General features: G+C 35.6%; 1 pseudogene; it reads left to right on the forward strand.

The window, feature by feature from the left end:
* The window catches only part of LOC117344771, a 45,619-nt pseudogene extending 36,981 nt beyond the window's left edge, over positions 1–8,638 (forward strand).
* The last annotated feature ends 7,265 nt before the right edge of the window (positions 8,639–15,903 follow it).

Raw genomic sequence — 15,903 nt, forward strand, 5'->3', positions numbered from 1 at the left:
TTCATTAAGATAACACTCTCAGTTGCTGATGCTTTCGTTCCAGAGCAGATTGTCAACAGAAAAAAACCAAATTTTATGTTTTAGGTTGAGGGCGCGGTTACCGTTCAACCTTTGGCTTTTGAGGTGATTGGATTCAAAGAATACTTTCTAAATCTTAAACCTGAAACGAATACACGGAATCCATGGTTTGTCGAATACTGGGAACAACAGTTCCAATGTAAATTCCCTAAAAGCAGCTGGACTCCTTATAACGAAGAATTTGCGGGGAACCCATGCTCGGGACAGGAAGTGATGTCAGAGGAGGATTTCGATATGGAGGCCCAGCTTCAATTTGTCAGCGATTCTGTGTTGGCGTTTGCACACGCTTTTAAGGTAACATGGTTATTTGTTGAGTAATGTTCAAATTTAAGTCATAATATAGAGCATTGATATTTATCTTGTGCATCTCTTTAAACCGTTTTTAAAATACATCAAGTCACAACAGGTGATCAATGTTTACTTTGTTAAGAACGAATCATTAATCTGCTTTACAGAACCACAGGCAAGTTTCGTTTTTTTCCGATATTTGATGAAGATTAATATATCAATATGATGAAAGGGACATTGAAGTATGTCGATAGAAAGTTGATATATAGCATATAACTCTAGTTTCTCTGTTTTATGAGTGAAGGGTGTTATATAGGATATATTATACATAAACAAAATACCACATTATATCGATATTTCACTTACAAGGGGCGTCAAATCAAGACTAACATTGAACATTATCATTAAATAACTACGAGATGCGTTACACAATAAGATTTTGCTGTTAATAAACTATGAACATTATACATGATTTTACTGCTTATAAATGAAATCGGTACATTTGCATATTGTATCATGGTGCTACTGTATTTAAACAAGTGATTTCATATAAAAGTTTCATGCCTTATTACATAATTTAATAATTCATTCTGGTTTAGGACATGCATCATGTGCTATGTGATGGAAAGCCAGGGCTCTGTGCTAACATGGATCCTGTTGAGGGGGAGGTTCTCAAAAGATTTCTTCTCAATGTCAGTTTCACAGGTAAAGTTTTGTTGTGGAGGAACCCATGCAAACCGTATTTATCCCAAAAAAGCCCGATATAAACACTTTCACCTCAAGCAGGGAAGTGATTATTGTTGATTAATATGGCTGTGTTTGTTTTTGGATACGGACATCTTCACTTACTTAATAAATGATACGAGTTCTTCCTTTTGTACGGAATGGTATTTACGTTAATTTTTTCAAAGTGTTATGAAAGAGAGTTAACTTATAGCTATGACTTGATGACGTATTCATAGAAGCTTTCGGGATTGTGTTGTATCCATTAACAAAATACGGTACTCTCTACGTGTTCCGGTTGACACAGCTGTAAATGAGTATATCATAGGGCAGTGTAAGAAATGTCGTGTGTAAGCTGTTACTGACGAAATAGCAGCTGCAGTTGTATGCTCTCCAGGGAGTTGAGAAAGGCATTGGTGGGTTGCTAAAGGCCCAAGTACCATGGATAATGATTTATGATCTACTTTGAGACGCATATAATGCTATCATATAGCGATATATAAGATTCAAATAATAATTATTAATATTAATTTCATTTCCTCATTTCGCAGGCTTGTCAGGGCAAGAGTTTGCATTCCTTCCTAATGGGGACGGACCAGCCAGATACAGAATTTTGAACTTCCGGCAGAAAACAAAGGGAGAATACTCTTGGGACACAGTTGGATTCTTCAAAAATGGAAGTCTGATTGGTGTAAGTTTATTACGTTGAGAAATAAAGGGCATTTAATGGGGGAAGGGAGAGGGGATGGGGGTTATTGTGATCCAGTTCCTTGTAGGTTGAGAACGAAATGCATAAGCTAAATAAAGGAAAATAAGAAAAGAAAGCAATGGTTGAAAGTTATTGTTTATCGATACAATGCAATCAAATGAACCTATTGTACAAATGAACCCAGATTAATTTCCAGATGTGTAATATATATGTATCTGAACAAATTAAATCTGGAAACTGTGGCGACAGCACTAAAATGCGCTCTGTAGATAATTTTGTTATTGCTTTTAAGCAGCGTGCCAGTTTAACAAGAATCTTCTTTAATTATTTTACATGGTCAATGGATGATGCCTATTGTTAAGTCTATATATTGCTTATCCTTTTGACATGATTTCCGCAGAAAATTTCATAAGAATATGTGAATAGACGCCATGTTGATGTACAGACATAGCATCACTAGTAACAAATACGTTTCCTGTCGCAGTAAAATTGGATTTTATTTCACGTCTAGGCGATAAGATTGTTATTTTGAAAGGTAACTTTATATGCAGGAAGCGACCGAAGATATTTTGTAGGCAAACAATAATGTTCACTAAACAAATTTAGATAAATCGATATGTGACCTTCGTGATATCAATGACATCTCATTCTATATCACTAGAGCCTTCTCTTCCTGTATGCATATACAATACAACATTGGCACTTACTATAAACGTGGTTATTTTCGCTGGGGTTAATTTCGCGATTTTGACATGTAAACTCTTTGCGTTGGGGTCATTTTCATAATCGATCCACCAATTTGTATTTCGAGATCAGACACATTGATATCAAAATAATATGCGTGGGGGAATTTTTCATGGTAAAAAGAAGGCGCGTAATTAGCGAAAACTCCCCCCTCGCGTAAATTTCCCCGTTTACAGTAAACAACATGGGCAAAAATACTATTCCGTGCATTTTTCTTACAGTTTTTTTAAAGTAAAAATCAGGATAGAACATAGATTAAATAGGTAGTCTGGTGAATTGCTTGAATTTATGTTTTAATACGAATCGCAATGCGAGACAGTGTAGGATACCTTGCCACGTCTGTAAGAACATTAGTTGTGTACCGATTACTCGTCACCTTGTCACGTTTTAATTCATTCATATAGTGACAAGTTCAGAATATACACATGTACTTTTGAAATGCAGTAGTGCAAATGAGGACATTTATTGAAATATTTGCAAATTATGGAATTATGGGTCTTTTGCACCTTCCCTCCAGATTACGACATTTCTATAGATTTGTGTCGAGTTTTGTTTTTGGTCGCATCAACACTTTTAGGCCGTTGGCATCACTGACGAATCCTACAAGAAAAGTTGTATAGTGCAGTATTATTCATTTTTGCTTTTCTGTATCTAACTCGTCTTGAAAGACGCTAATATGTTGGGTTTATTCGACCAAACTACAGTATTTGTTGTATTAATCTTACTCAACCGACCAATGAATTTCACGACATTCTGTATTATCCAACCTTATCCATCGGAACGGTGACATGTTTCGCTGTCATTGCCGACACTGACTTTACCGACACACTGTCATATGCGACACATTTTAAGATAGATCATATTCTTCACGTTAACAGATATCCATCACCCTTGTAATGTAGAATGGTTCATGTTTAAGTTATCCTTATATTCTTATTGCAGGTAGATGACTTGGTGTTCCGAATGGCCGAGGAGCCAAACCACCCGGAATCTGTATGTAGCAAGGATTGTTCGTTCGATGAAGCCTATAAGATAATAGATGGAGACACCTGTTGTTGGTCATGCGTAAAATGTGACGGCTATCTGCCGACAAAGTATAATTGTGTCGCTTGCCCTATGGGAACTCTTCCGAGTTATGACCGGAAGCGGTGTTCAGCCATCCCAGTGTCGTATCTGAATTATTCAAACCCTATCGCAATAACAGCCATGACCTTTTCAACCTTAGGAATCATGGCAACAGGATTCGTTATGCTGGTATTCCTTCGTTTTAACGACTCACCTATAGTGAAGGCTTCCGGACGGGAACTTAGTTTTGTGTTATTGATAGGAATATTTCTTTGTTATGGAATGACGTTCATCCTAGTATCCAAACCAAATACGATCACATGTGGTGCTCAAAAGTACGGAATCGGCTTGTGTTTTTCAATTGTTTATTCTGCAATCCTTACAAAAACAAACAGAATTTCTAGAATATTTCGTGCTGGAAAAAGAACATGCAAAAGGCCAAAATTCATAAGTCCAAAATCGCAACTTGTAATATGTGGAGGATTTGTGGCCTTTCAAAATGCTGTTGGCATTGTGTGGATCTTATTACGACCCCCGAGGGCCGTACCATTCTATGCCAACAGGGAAGACCACCAACTTGTGTGTCATGATGCCGTGGACTCTTGGTACATGATCGGATTCACTTATCCGATATTTCTCATAATTGTTTGTACATTTTATGCATTTTGGACAAGAAATATTCCAGAGGCTTTTAATGAGTCTAAGTATATAGGGCTCACAATGTACACGACTTGTATCATATGGTTGGCCTTTGTGCCTATCTACTTCAGTACCGCGGACAATATCCAGATTCGAATCGCCACCATGTGTTTCTCCATTAGCCTCAGCGCCACTGTAGGACTTGTGTGTATGTTTGCTTCCAAATTATCCATCATAATTCTACATCCGGACCAGAATGTCCGACAATCCATTATGGCGTCCAAACCTGTGATGCCTGTCCAAATACAAAATAATTACTACTCAACGTGCCGGATCGAGTCAGCTATGCAATCGGAAGGTTTGTATCAAATATTCTTTAATATGTTTGAAAGATAAAGGTAAATAAATCATATTACCCTGCTGCCAGGGAAATCCAGAGGATAATACTAATACCTGAATGAAATAATCCTTCGTATTACCCTGCAACCAGGGAAAGCCTAAGGGAAATTTTATACCCGAGGGTAACTAAACCTTCATATTACCCTGCAACCAGGGAAAGCCCGAGAGAAATATGATACCCGAGGGTTAATAAACCATATTACCCTGCAACCAGGGCCATAATACATAGTACATTGATCTTCTACAATACTGATGGGAAGACATCAAAACACTTAACTTGGCAGCTTGAACTTAGATATCTCAACAAACTATTGAGAATGAATGAATAGCTTGTGGTTAGTTCGCCGACAGAAGGTACCGATAGCACAACTCTTCTTCAAACGGTATCAATGGCGAGATTCATTGACCAGAATAAATCGCGGACAAACGGATTCCGAAGTAATTACGCAATTTCTATGCAATCTGCTGGAACATCCCTCTCTAGACGACATCAATTTCAATAAGGGCCCTCTTAAGCAATCCCATTCAGAGAGTCGCCCTCACATTTTCATATCAGTCAGTAAGAGGCAGTCGCGTAGATGATTATCGTAATTTGATCAGTGTTCCAGAGTTTGTTGTTATTATGCAAGGAAATAAGTCAGTGGATTTAATTAATGAATGTGTACACCTGGTTAATTTGTTGTGTTTTTAAGCAGATCTCTGAAGTATACCTACGTTGTAGTTCAAATTAAGTCACGCAATTTTTCAAAAGGAGTCGTGATTGCTAGTTATAGTGAGCAAAGAGCAATATGAAGTAAGGTGACGATCTGAGGTAGATTCGATCCCTACATTGAATTTATGTTTCTGTTCTGGATAACATGACATTTGCGTATGTGAACATACATATTTCAGCAATATATATTCCTAAGTTAAACGATGGTAGACATATTTACAAGTCAAATTGGTTTGATAATAAACAGGAAAATTGAAGGGGGGGGGGGGGGGGGGGGGGGGATTACAAACCCAACATTAGGAAATCACATGCAAATAGAAAACCGTCGACATCTTATGTTTGTGTTACCGATCGTAATGAGCAACCATTTTACATACAGCTGATGAAAACAAACATGATGATTGATGGATAGAATATACCATGGGTCTGTTCCGTGAACAGTGATATCACAAACCCCCGAGTGAGTGTAAGAGTTTGGCCAGTCAGCACGAGGGTCGAGATAGCCTAGTTCAGAACCATGTTTGCTTGTTTTTCTCTCATACTTCCAAGCGAATACAAGTTTTGATGAAAGTTTGTCGTCGCGTTTTCTACTTTGCTCCTTGAAAAGTGTGTGGGAATGGATGACGTCATCATTTACGTTACGGTATTGTGAGCAGTGTCATATAGCACGTGCAAGCTATCTTTACCCTCCTGTGTGAGATCGACTTATCTTTCCCCAAGCAAAACCGCGGGATAACCATGTGAAGTATGTGAGAAACATTTGCCTGTGAGTGTTGAGTCACCCGTCAAATGTTACCATTGGTGTGCATTACAACACCCTACACCGAATTCAGAATCAACGTCGATGCATCTTGTGTTGGCGTAATGACACCATGTGCCGTAGCGGTGAAAAGTCTGTCCAAAGTTCACGTGCTAATCCGCGACCGACCGAGATTCTGTCTGGGATGAAAAGAAGAGCTATGTATCACTGTCAAGGGACAATATAATGATTATTGAAGGCGATATGTCACTGTGTGGCAAATCCTTACGCTGGTATCACATCAATCCGATTGAAATGTATCCTTTATGCAAGCAGCTTCCGAGCGAAATTAGATAATGCTAGATGAAAGTTCAATAAAATACATTTAGGACTGGTAGAATGAGTTGTGTGAGAAATAGATAATGTTTTCGGTCTCAAGAGATTAAATCATTATGGTATATTCATGCCAACCGAAGTCCTTTATAAAGCGATTTTTTTGTTTTCCAAATGGTGTGTTGAAAATGTGTAATGAGTCTGCGGTTTAATTTAAATTTTATTCTTGATGATGATAAGTCAAGTTTTCCAATTGATTCGAGCCTTGAAATAGTCGTTAATATTTCACTATTCAAAATGAATATAAGCTTTTAAGCCATGGCCGTACGATCCCTGAATGTGATGACGTCACTTCACGATCCAACGTTTAGTTTTTAATACGCAAATTTGATAATTATACATATTTCTTATTTTTAAAATAGGGAAATGGTAATGTAATATGTATATGAATGAATACTTTTATCAATCATTCTGAAAATACCAATACAACCCAATAACACCTTTTCGGTTATCAAATTTTTCATCTGGAACCATGAATATGACTGATGCAAAGATATGAACTCTGGTGGTAACTGAGTCTAGTTCAGAAAATGACTAGTCATATGTGTTCATATATGAACGTAAAACATATTACATTAACAAATTACCTTCTTTCTAACTTTTCCCCATGAGCAAATCTTTTGATTTGTTCAATGCAAAATCCCGGTTCAAAGACTTCAATTTAACCTCATAAGATGTCATGCTTATTCTTTATGACCCATCAAAGTGTCAAACTTGTCAATCATTGTTTTCAAGCGAAGATAAACCGGAAAGAAACTGCCAGATACAAAACAGATCATTCGGAAATCCTTAACAAATATACATATATCAATGTGTCGGACTCTTGGGGCAGGGTGTACAATCCTTCATTGTCTGTGAGATGCCTTCACGTTGGTCAGTTACTGACCATAACTGACCGATAACGACATACGTGATATCTTGCCGCCATCATGATGGATTCAGACGGACGAATGTCTCTGTGTTTGTCAATTATCGGGCGGAATGGATCGGTGAGAGGAGCCATAATGCGCGATGAAATGGCGATTGTATTTTCCACTCCTTGGGAACGTATATATACTATAATAAATGAATCGATTTTCATTGAGCGGCACCACCATGGAACTGTGTACTATATGCTTCTTTCTGTGGAGTGATACCATTCAATATTCCTATCATATTTAAAATGCGTTCTGTGATTTAGGATAGATATTCAAAGTTAGAATGTCTGTCTTGGTATGCATGAAGAATGACATTGGGTTTGATTTATTTGCAAAATCATTGCTATTAATTAAAATCTTAGGCCTGTATTTCTTTACCAAACTTACTTCAGGATTTCCAAAATTTCCGTCTCTTTTAGTCATCACTGACCTTGAAGAACAAAACAATTTTATCTATCAGGCTTTTTTCACTCGAGTGTCAATTAAATAACATGTAATGAGTTCGGCCTTGACTGCATTTATCTGGTACCATTATGTATTTACAAAAACATGTATCATTCTCTCCAATATTGAACCCATGTCATACCACATGCATTGTGTCTATCTTCACAACCTCAACTCTTTTGTTTTTTTTAGTTTTTCAATTATGCATTGCAGTCTCCATAACCTAAATTAGAATTTGATATGTCACTCCCATTAAAGAGTGATACATATATGTTTATTTCTTGTTTCATATTTGTTGTAACATTGTTCTTATATCTGTACTCAATTTCATGTCTGATTTCAAATTTCAGTTTTAATGATTATTTTATTTTCTTTTCACAGATGCGTGCATGGAACTGACTCACCGCTTACGTCCTTCCGGTTCCTTTAGCAGCGCCTTTAGTAGGTCAACTAGTGCAACCCAGACATTCACAAACGGAAATAGCATAAGCACTCAAACGCTTGACATGATTGGTAAAACGCACGAGGACAGAGATGTACAGCTGTAGTCATAGAAACTATAACTGCATTTATTCTGCAGTCGACAGGCAAAAACACATTTAACATTTTCGGTTTAAAAGGACATTTTTATGACTTTATTGTATAACAACCCTGTTGTTAATGTCATAACCGCGCAAATATACATACTGTGTCATGGTCGGTCACACATGCCATAATATCTACTTAAATACATGTTGTTGCAGAGCTGTGGCTAACTGTTTAAATCCCCGTCATTACACAACGTAAATCGTGCATGATTATGACCAAAATGTTCGTATTTAACATGTCATCATAAAAAATGGTTCATAATGTTATAAGCAGAATTTTGGACCTGTTAACATTAATAACATTGTCAAGATGTTAATGTAAATTAAAATAACATCAACTTTAATGAAACAATTTTTAAATTCTAAATCTGTTTCTTCCTGTTGGTAAGTTTATGCAAGGATATTTTTTGTATATCATTAACAGTTATGGAAGTTGAGGAATGATCGATATTAAGCTTACTGATATATATATATAAATCTCATTGAAATGTTCTTAAAAGTGTTTCTTATATCCTGCATCAAACAGTAAATCGTCTGAGATCATCAATGATTTTTTTCTAATATCATACTTTGCTAAATATAAATATATTCATAAGATATGAAGATATGTACAAAAAATAAATATATTTACTTTTCATAAATATATTTATTTTTTGTACATATCTTCATATCTTATGAATATATGAAAAAGATGAAAAATAGATATATTTATACATATATATGTTTGTTATGTAGCATTGGAAAATGCACAAATCATTCCCATTGGTGACGTGAATCATTTTCATTTAAATGAAATTTTATTTATCTATAGATTCGCATTTTATTTAATATCAGCTGCAACGTCATATCTCACATTTTTGTGTAGATTAGAGTAAAAGAAAATCTTACACAATCTTGAATTGAATTCTCAGGAAGATTTTGTATAACCAATATAGATGATTATGCTCATTTATAGCTAATTGAATTTTATTTTCAAGAAATATTCATTAACACATGTATATAGTTTTCAGGGATCTCAATGTTGACCCTCACAGTGACATTATGGTGCCTGTAGATTTCTGTACCGCTGAGAATATTTGAAATGTTTCACATGAATTTCTGTCTTTATTTGATTTTTAATGGATGATGCTTTTACATTGCGGCTAAGGCCAATGAAGTAAGGGACGCTTACTCTGCCGGGATGCTTGTTTATTCTCTTTATACTGTTTCTATGGTATCCCTGTCAACTTATATTGGTGTTTGTAACTTGTCCCGGTTTCATAGGTTTGGGTTGCGGAGGAAAGAAAGGGAGATTCAAATTATTTTGCACAAAAACTAATCAAGGAATTCATCATTATCGGTTTTAAATGATTTGTCCAGATTTTCATTCTAAATGCAACATTTCATTGACATCACAGTGTAGTTATCGAAATGAATTATGCAGATAGTCAGACTAATGTTAGATGGATAACTCTGGCTATTTAAAACTAGTGAAGTTTCCTCTCTTGTTGAAAAACATTTTGTTACACATTTGATAATCGTCTTCCCGCCAAATGAACGAAAACATGATAAAATCGGATTCCACTGGAAATCTTACTTACAATACCATAATAATCTTAGAGTCATGGAATGTATTACACTTGTAAATGATTATAGATAAACATCTATTGTAGATCATACTAATAGATGTTCTTTTGAATTCAGGAAACCAGAAATGTATTCGATATTACAAAAATACAAAATCGGAAACACAGTAAATTTAATTCATTTTAAAGAACACTGCAGTTTTGCAATTATGTAGAAGATAAGACCATTCATACGGACAGTAGGAAAGAAACCATTTCTGATGATTTAAAATTTTTGTTTGGTTCAAAGCAATTTTTCAGATAATCAAGAACAAACAATAGGAAAGAGAAATTAATATAAGAGAAATAAAAAAAAATAAAAAAAAAATAACATATTAATTAACTTAAGTTATTATGATGACAATGATAATGATACAGATATTATAGTTGAGTATACCCACTGAGAGACTATATAGATTTGATATAGACCTTAGTCATTTCTGGCATTCGGATATATATATATATATGTTTTGATTTGTTGATTTCCGTTTAATGGGGTTAAATGTCCACACAACAGCACAGCTACCGTTATACAAGTAGGGGTGTCAAGAAGACATTAATAAAGGAAATTTGAGCACAAAAAAGATCATACAGAAACAAAAAGAAAGATATAAGAAAGAAAGAAAGATAAAGATCCATATTCCAATTTTGTAATGAAGTGTTATTATTCAAGTCACTAAGTCTGAAATCAATCATGTTGTGTTGGCATAAGGTTCCGTCAAGATGGATAATAATTACTCAACACGACAAACGGACGAATAAAGATGTCACTGGATTCTGCATTGTTCTCTAAGAGGACGACTTCGGAATGTTCTCTAAGATGAAGACTTCGGAGTGTTCTCTAAGAGGAAGACTTCGGAGTGGTCTCTAAGAGGAAGACATCGCAGTGTTCTCTAAGAGGAAGACTTCGGAGTGGTCTCTAAGAGGAAGACTTCGGAGTGGTCTCTAAGAGGAAGACATCGCAGTGTTCTCTAAGAGGAAGACCATGGAGTGTTCTCTAAGAGGAAGACTTCGGAGTGTTCTCTAAGAGGAAGACTTCGGAGTGTTCTCTAAGAGGAAGACCATGGAGTGTTCTCTAATAGGAAGACCATGGAGTGTTCTCTAAGAGGAAGACCATGGAGTGTTCTCTAAGAGGAAGACTTCGGAGTGTACTCTAAGAGGACGACTTTGGAGCGTTCTCTAAGAGGAAGACCATGGAGTGTTCTCTAAGAGGAAGACTTCGGAGTGTTCTCTAAGAGGAAGACCATGGAGTGTTCTCTAAGAGGAAGACCTCGGAGTGTTCTCTAAGAGGAAGACTTCGGAGTGTTCTCTAAGAGGAAGACTTCGGAATGTTCTCTAAGAGAAAGACTTCGGAGTGTACTCTAAGAGGAATACTTCGGAGTGTTCTCTAAGAGGAAGACTTCGGAGTGTTCTCTAAGAGGAAGACTTCGGAATGTTCTCTAAGAGGAAGACTTCGGAATGTTCTCTAAGAGGAATACTTCGGAGTGTTCTCTAAGAGGAAGACTTCGGAGTGGTCTCTAAGAGGATGAGACTTCGAAGTGTTCTCTAAGAGGAAGACTTCGGAATGTTCTCTAAGAGGAAGACCATGGAGTGTTCTCTAAGAGGAAGACTTCGGAATGTTCTCTAAGAGGAGGACTTCGGAATGTTCTCTAAGATGAAGACTTCGGAGTGTTCTCTAAGCGGAAGACTTCGGAGTGTTCTCTAAGAGGAAGACCTCGGAGTGTTCTCTAAGGGGAGAACTTCGGAGTGTTCTCTAAGAGGAGGACCTCGGAATGTTCTCTAAGAGGAAGACTTCGGAATGTTCTCTAAGAGGAAGACTTCGGAGCGTTCTCTAAGAGGAAGACTTCGGAGTGTTCTCTAAGAGGATGACTTCGGAATGCTCCGAAGACTTCGAAGTGTTCTCTAAGAGGATGAGACTTCGAAGTGTTCTCTAAGAGGATGACTTCGGAATGTTCTCTAAGAGGAAGACTTCGGAATGTTCTCTAAGAAGAAAACTTCGGAATGTTCTCTAAGAGGAAGACTTCGGAATGTTCTCTAAGAGGAAGACTTCGGAATGTTCTCTAAGAGGAAAACTTCGGAATGTTCTCTAAGAGGAAAACTTCAGAGTGTTCTCTATGAGGAAGACGTCGGAGTGTTCTCTAAGAGGAAGACATTAGAGAAACCATCCCCGACTAGGCAGAGAAACCCCTTAATCAGCTGTTCTTCAACATAGACCGAGGAGGCTTCCGCCTTTCTAGGAATACGTGTATATTCCCTTCCCGGAACACTATCAGTTTTCTTGCATAAAATATACGAACCTAAAAGTGGGAGTTTTCAAGTTACATCAACCAATTCACCATCTTCGTTAGTTATATTCGTGAGATTAACTAGAAAATTTATGTACATATTTTAATTATGGAATGTATATGCATGCAGGTATTCAGGAACATAATAAAACGTCACTTAAGCATAACTAATGCGAGTGGCATACATGGGGTTGTATTTACATAGCAGTTTTATCTTTCCTTACGTTCGTCGAGTTTCGGCGACCTTTTATGGTAAACGTCTCTGTTCGTCTGTCCGTTTGTCAATAATTGGTTTAAGTACTGGCGAAAGTATTTGGCATGATGTTCTTGATGAGTCTAACAAATATGCTCTTTATTCTGAAGATTTTATCATTCTGTTTCGGAACTTTTGGCAAATTTGTGACTTTTGGGGGGCTATTTTTGGTGCAGGTTTCTTTAGGTAGCAGTGTACAGTAAAAATGCCAAATTCTGAAAAATATGGCACATGTTTTAGATATGTAAACATTGCCAGTTAACCTTACATATAACCTCTAATAAAGTATATATATTTGAAATCTGTACAACATTTGCAATTTTAATAGAGCTCTGAGGGATAAGTAAACTGATATTTTCTGTGATTTTTAGAGCTGTGAATACCATGGTAACAGCTTAAAAAATTCTCAAAAATTGCAAAATATTATGATATTTGACCCAAAATGGCACAATTCTCTACACAATTTTTTTTCTGAAACCTATTTAAAATTAAATATCTCTATCCCAAAGACAGAATTAATCTTGTTTGGACATATGTTGTAAATTAAGTTTTTCCGCTATCTTACCTTTTCTGTGGGCTTCCATTTTGCGCTGTAGGCAAAACTAAATTTCCTGTGTAAACACACGTTCGGAAAATCCGGATATTAAAAATCCGGAACCAATTTATTGATTTTTGTTTTAATAAATGTGAAGCCTGTATGTACTACTTCATACTGAATATACCAATTATAGTGTACATTTATTTTTTCATTTTTTATGCATATCATAATACAGGAGTTATTTGCTTAACAAAAAAATGCCCATGGCCAGGCTGTCTTACTCTGGTGTGCTACCTTAGTTAAGACAGATAATGTGTTATTGTCCTTATGTTTGTTATGAATGTTTGTGTGGGGCCATACCAATAATAGTATGGATTAAACTTTTGCAATAATTTCTGTTTTTTTTTTTAAAACTTTTTACCCTTTTTCTACTTTTATTTCTTAGTTGAAGTTTTTGTGCAAGTTAATATCTTCAATCGTCTCCACTTCATCACATAATGCTTCATGGTCCGAATTTCTGAAGTAAAACTATTCTTTCTCCGGAAAGAGTAAAAATATATGTCAAATATATCAATTTAAACTCAAAATTCAAACTTGTTACCCGTGTACTAGTTTTATTTTATATTTAAAGTGTTTGTAAAAGTTAATATGTTTAATGGTCTCCACTTCAGTCATATAAAGTGTCATGGTCCGAATTTCTCAATTTCTCTCCGGAAGGGGTCTTCCATTAAAACAGTCTTCTTGTCATGTTCAGATTTTTTTTAATAATGTCTAATAAGAACATTACATTACATTACATTAACAAACAAATGCTCCTATAGTGTGGTATACGCACGAGCTAATTGTGTTCCCATGTAACATGCATTTTTCGCATGTTTTGTCGAAATTTACAAACCGCTTAACAAATTACAAGTCTACAACACGGCCCGAAGATAGCAATGATACTTACTAACTAATGATCAATTACTTCTAGGAAATTGCACCATAGCAATGATTGATAGGCTTGTAAAACATCACTTGATTTGCTATTTAATGAGTGTTATGATAGTTTCTATAAATAGATCATAACGTGCATACTAGCTCGAGATACACCGCATCCGCATGCTCACAATGTTTGAAATATTGTGCAATTTAGCCATCACATATCATATAACGTCATGCACAAAATATACATATAATAAACATTAAGAAAAAAAATACAAATGTAAGCAACTCGCAAAATAATACTGACAAGAAATGGAGTTTAAAAGGTTAGCATTGAAATAATACAATTCGAATATGCTCCTCTGAAGAAATAGACATTTAACACGAAATGTTACATCGGTGAACACATAACTGACGAGATATTTCATGTCGATGGGATAAATATACACACACATATATATCAATAGATAATTATGCTATTCTGAAATGAATGCAGTTAATGTGGAACTACAATTAAATTTTATATGAACATAAATAGCTTTAAAAATTCAATTCACTAGGGAGTTCAATATTGAAAGTAACACACATAGAAATGTTGAACTATAAAAATACTATGATCTTTTTAGGCAAAATAACTATTGCGCTATTGTTTACGCTGGATATATAGAGGTTACACAACGAGTGATTTTTTTTTTTTGGATATGGAATGTATTTCACACGAGTAAGTTATTTTTTAAAAGTTACAAAAGACACGAGCTTTAGCGAGTGTGAAATAAATTCCATATCCAACAATTTCGAGTCGTGTGACCTGTTTCTACCACAATAATATCGGCTTGAATCAAAGGGAAACGTGGCCAAGTATAATTTCGCGTATGCAAATAAAGTGTACCGGTGACGTCCGGGACCCGGTGATGTGACGTCATTAGATTATTGGTGATGTCAATAACAATTGCAGCTTGGGTCAAAGTTCACCGTGTTAGCCAATCAAAATGCGTACAGGGTTTATACCACGTGTGGTATAAACAGATTGTTAATCAACAGCTGTAAAGATTAACTGATGGTCTGAGAGTTGAATAACACAGGTTATTGTGGTAGAAAATGAATTTATACATTATGATATGTATCTTGTGTATGTGTAAACATGTGAAAAATGTAAATGTATGTATACTAATGAGCATTTTGCTAAAATGCAATAAATAATTTTACAGTGGACCTTACTTATTTTGTGTCACTGTCTTCTTTTGGCATTCTTCTTATCCAGGAAAGCAGATATATTTAAAATAACTTGTACGATTAAAAAGACATGATAAGTATTCACTGAGGTAATTGATGCATAAAATTTCATTTAAATGAATGTTTCAAATATGACTTCTTCGGGATAAAAAATGCACAGATTTGCTGTAGGGAAACAATTAAATGGTGAGTGCAGTATCTGAATATTGTAACCTCTGATGAAAATCTGAGGTAGGTAGTCCGACCACCACTTGCAACACTATGTGTAATTTTCAAAAGAAAAGCACCAAAAAAAAAGTTATAACGAAGATTTCAGTTTCATGAAATAAAGAACATTACATTACATTAACAAACAAATGCTCCTATAGAGATGTATACGCACGGGCTAATTGTGTTCCAATGTAACATGCATTTTTTGCATGTTTTGTCGAAATTTACAAACCGCTTAACAAATTAGAAGTCTACAACACGGCCCGTGGTTAGCAATAATACTTGCTAACAAAAGATCAAGTTACTTCTATGAAATTGCACCACAGCAGTGATTGATAGGCTTGTAAAATATCACTGGATTTGCTATTTATTGAGTGTTACGGCATTTTCTATAAATAGATCATAACGTGCATACTAGC

Source organism: Pecten maximus, chromosome 16 (genome assembly GCF_902652985.1).
Source record: "Pecten maximus chromosome 16, xPecMax1.1, whole genome shotgun sequence".
Classification (NCBI taxonomy): domain Eukaryota; kingdom Metazoa; phylum Mollusca; class Bivalvia; order Pectinida; family Pectinidae; genus Pecten; species Pecten maximus.